We start from the raw sequence: 4,894 nt of genomic DNA on the forward strand, positions 1-4,894 counted from the left end.
CCCAGGTGAAATGAGGACAGATCTTTTATTTATTTATTTTTTTCTTTTTAGACTTCATTGTTTAAATTCAGTTTAAAGCATAGCTGATACACTCAGCTCAGTTGGGATGGGACAGGTGTTCTTTATTGTTTCAGGCTTGCCTCCTGGGATATAGACACCTTATTTGTTTCATAACCTTTATAAGAAGTACTTAGGAATGAGTCACATGACTTCTAACTTTAGTTTGCACATGTGTTCACACAGGTTAAATCATTTTGCTCTTATATGGATAGAGGTTCAGTTAGGAACTTTTAAAAACTGTGCATGGAAATACTTGATAGATCATTATTCATTGTTTTCCCCACATTGCTCAGCCTCCAAGCATATAAACCTTTATTCCCTTTAAGAAAAAGTAACACTGGGGCACTTATATTTTCTTTAAGTTAGAGAGAGTGGTTCTACTTTTATTTTCTTAGTGAAGTCACAAATAATGCTCTATGTCGAATATATAACTTGAGGAAAATTGAATTACGATTATGTAGTTCCAGAAGGGAATGCCAGGGCAGCGCTTGCACTTTTGGGGTGACTCTGCTGACAGGGAAGATGTCAGGCCGCCTTAGCCCAAGGCTGAGCCAGGCACGCTCATTGGTTTTGAGGAGTGGCACAGGAGGTGGTGGTGAGGAGGCGGGAGCCCGAGCTTGGGCAGCACTTGAAGCATGTCAGAAAGAACACTTGTCAGAAATCTTCAAAACCATGGCAGTTTGTAATGTGTGAAATTGAACTTCTGACCCTATTTGCTTGATGGTGACTTCTTGTTTTCCTGGAGAATTGTTAGGTCCCGGGATATGGGAGAAACAGCAAGGCAGGGCAGTAAATAGGGAAAGGCCATCTTTTTTTGTGACTTGAAAGTGTGGAGCTGAACCTTGACCCTAAAAGGAGATGTTTCTGTTGAGAAATGGGAAGTTGGCGAGACAAACCCCACAAACCTTACCTGTTTATAATTCTTTACTTGGAAACTGCTTTGCATGTGAGATAAGTTATATCATAAGGGATGAGGAAGAACAGAAAATAAACCCAAGCATGTTAAATGCAGCTGTGGAAGAAAGAAATATGTTCCCCTTTCCCCCCACCCCTCCATTTGGTTCTGCCCCTTTCTTGCCATTGATGTGACCTTCTCCTGAAATGACTCAGACCGTGTGTTCAGCCACAGGACGCTGCCCCTTTATCCAAATGCATTTTTTTCACCTTGTGAACTCTCACCTGTTGTCAAGAGGCCCAAGCTCCTGGTTAATGATCCTTAGTGTAAGTGATTCTATGCCTTGATTACCATTTAGCGTGATTACTACTGCACAGGTGAACTCAGTGATCCTCCTGGGTGATTTCTTCCCTACCAGCCACCTGCCTGCCTGCCTGCAGGAACCGGGCATAGCCAGTTCTCTCTTTATGTGCGCTCCTTCCCTTGGGTGGAATTTGGTCTGAGACAGACAAGGTGGAACCAAAGATACTCTGCAGAAGAGAGCAGCTGCAGAGCAGCCTGCATGGTGGGCGACTCTTCGATGGTTATCGGGCTCCTGAAATCCACAGATTTCTGATGAGCCTTTCCTCTGAGCCCACCTTGGAGGAGCCTCTCTGTGCACTGTTTCCAGGTGCTGGTGGGTGATCAGTGTCTCCCAGGTGCAGGTGGGAACTGCCTGGGTCTCTCTCAGCCACCTTAGCAACCATCTGAATCCCTCACTTTTCTGCTAGCACACCCCTCTGCACCCCTCCTTAAAGGAAAGAGTTGTCCACGTACCCTTGCAGCCCAGCTGATAGGGTAGATTTAAGCCTTGTTCTGACCCAAATATGTGGTGGTGGCAATTTCTATATGTTCATAGTGACACCTAATAAAAGATGAGAAAAGCTTTCTTAGCTGCAAAAATAAGGAATGTTCCTTTTTATGATTTTAAGGGATAACTTCTAAAATGAGTTTCAAAAGCCACATGGCCCCAACCTGCAGTCTCTCAGGTTTTTCTTGAGAACTCTTTCATCCTCTTTAACTGTTGATTATTGAAGTGTTTCTCTCAACCTCCACTCTTAAGTGGAGTAACATGTAAGAAACCTGGGGACATGCCTAAATCATTTATTAGGTGCATCTTTCCCAATTGGATTTCTCTTCTTTCCCTAGACTTAATTTCTTTTAGGCCTGTTTTAATTGCTGGTGGCCAAGTGACCCTTGGGCAGTGATTCTGTGGTCCTACGAGGTGGCATGTGTGTGGGTGGGTGGCACCCAGTGGTCATGAGTTGTCCGTTTTGGACTCTTGCCCAGACCAATTTCTGCCTCATGCTTGACTGACTTGGCTGCTGGTTGTAGGATTGATGTTTACTTTAGAATTTTGGGATGGAAAGCATTAAGAAATGATTTCTAACCCAAATTCCTTGTTTCTAGGGCATTATTAAATCTGTACATTATAGTTATTGTTTTAAAAAGCACTAATTCATAACAATTGAGAAGAAAAAGTATGATTCTGCTTCTTTGATCTTCATAGTGATTATATTTTCTGAGACAAATACTGGTTTATATGATCTAATAAAAGGTTTTTTAAAATAGCCATTTAATTCACACTGAAATCTTACATTGCTATTGAAATCTTATATTTATTTCTACATATTATGAATTGCTTAAAGGCAGTGGTTCTCAACCAGCTGCAGTTTTACCCTCTCCTCTCCCCTATGGGATAGTTGGCAATGTCTGGAGATATTTTTGGTTGTCACAATTTGGTGGGTTGGGGGAGGCTGGTGAGCAGGTACTACTGGCACCTAGTGGGTAGAAGCCTGGGATGCTGTCTCTCCCCTATGGGATAGTTGGCAATGTCTGGAGATATTTTTGGTTGTCACAATTTGGTGGGGTGGGGGAGGCTGGTGAGCAGGTACTACTGGCACCTAGTGGGTAGAAGCCTGGGATGCTGTTTAACAATGTACAGGATGGCCCTCCCTATCCCCCAATCACATAGAAGTTTCCAGCCCAAAGTGTCAGTAGGTTAGGAAACTTTGCTTTAAAGAATGTATAAAATAAGAAATGTTATGGAAAATCTGAAATCTCTGGGTAGCCTATTTGTAAGGAGCGTTTTTTTGTTTGTGGTTTTGTGTTTGTGTTTTGTTTTCTTTTGCTTTGCAAAAGTGCTTGGTTGAGCCTAGTGGAGCATGTAAATGACATAACATAGCTTTAAGGTAATGTGATATATTTCTTTCAAGTTCAAATTATTGGTAGTGTCTTATTTTACATAGTGCAATAGCTAACATCAAGGTAGTTACTTGATAGTTTGCTAGTATCCATGGCCTAAAGGGAGGCTTCCTTTCATCGTGGGGCAGGAAAAGCTCTACATTTGTGGTGGAAGGCACTTCGTGGAAGCCCCTCTGTGGCTGAGAACAGGGCCTTATCTCTGATGGGCATAGGGTGGGGATATCTGTGCTGCCTATCTCACTGTGTTGTTGAAGGCTGAGAAATGAGAAGGAATTGTGGAATGTAGAAACAAAAGGGGATCTCAGAGTTAATTTGGGCTAATACCTTCTCATTGGAAATAAAGAAACTAGCCCAGAAAGGTTAACTTTCCTTTTCTAATCTATTGTGATGTTTCTCCCTTGTTTCCGTTTTTATGGCAATTTTTGCCTGTTTAATTAATTCACTCTCCAGTTAATCATGTACTCATTTCTGACACTTTTACTGTCATCTGGCCTTGTTCTTTGAAATCCAGAACGGTCAGCTATGAGTCACTTTTTACATAAGGGAAACTCATTACATACTCGTATTTGAAAAGTATAAGTTCTCCAGAGTGGTGATTCCTGTTGCTATTGATGAAGGTTGGATTGTTGAAGGGATGACTTGATGGTGTTTCATCCAATGTTTGTATTTTTCTTTGGCTTAGGATGCCTTGAGAAGCCCATTTTAGTCTTTTTGGCTTGTATTTGTTATATTAGCTTAAATAGTTTTCCTATGGTTGACTTCTAAATTGAAAGAAAACCAGAATTGCATCTTGGAACAGGAAGAAGGACTTTAGAGAAACACTAAGGAAATATGAGTAAAGTGTGGACTTTTTTATTAAATAATAATAAATCAACCTTGATTCATTAACTGTGACCAATGTACTCTACTAATATAGATGTTAATAATTAGGGGCAAGGTACATGGGAACTCTCCATGTTATCTTTGTGATAACTCTGTAAGTCAAAAGCTATTCTAAAACAATACATTTAAAAAACACAACCACAATTGCTGCCATTTTGTTAATGGACAGAGTAGTAAATTTTATTGTTTTCTTTGAAACAGGCTGCTGCAAGGTTGTATTCCTTGTTTGCTATCTCATCTCTCAGCTCAGGATAGCCATGAAGTGCCCCTTTGCAAAATATGTCCAAATAATCTTGAACAATTTCACACTGTATTATGTAATTTTAATTTATTCACCATTGCACTGACTCATTTCTACATGATACATTTAAAAGATTAGACAGAATTCTCAGGTTAAAAGTTACATCAACAGAAAGTGTATATGTGGGTGCCATTTGAAATACTATTGGCTGGGAATGCTACCAGCAGTGTGCTAACTGGACAATGGGACATGGCCCATTTTTTTGTGGGGCCTCCAAAAGCATCTAGGTGACAGATGTCACTGTCTCAGGGTAGCCTGTGTAATTCAATGCCTCTGAAACTGGAATAAAGATTTGTGGTTCCTGGGCCCATAGCCACAAAATACACGTGGTTCTATTTTATAAGTCACTAAAAATACTATATTTGTATTAAAACAAACATGGATATATGATGGAATAAAATGAAAAATTGGCATGAACTTTTAAAAGTACTACTGGAGTTTGCTGGCAGTGCCTTTAGACTTGTGGTCCCTGGCCCTGCCCCACACTCCTCTTGGTGTTGGTACCAGGGGGA

At 40.7% G+C, this 4,894-nt stretch overlaps 1 protein-coding gene across 5 annotated transcripts in view; it reads left to right on the forward strand.

The window, feature by feature from the left end:
- Positions 1-4,894, forward strand: part of NEDD4L (neural precursor cell expressed, developmentally down-regulated 4-like, E3 ubiquitin protein ligase) — a 233,534-nt gene that overhangs the window by 35,898 nt on the left and 192,742 nt on the right. The gene's annotated exons all lie outside the window — the stretch shown is intronic.

The sequence above is a fragment of the Galeopterus variegatus genome, unplaced genomic scaffold, assembly GCF_000696425.1.
Source record: "Galeopterus variegatus unplaced genomic scaffold, G_variegatus-3.0.2 Scaffold582, whole genome shotgun sequence".
In the NCBI taxonomy this organism is placed as follows: domain Eukaryota; kingdom Metazoa; phylum Chordata; class Mammalia; order Dermoptera; family Cynocephalidae; genus Galeopterus; species Galeopterus variegatus.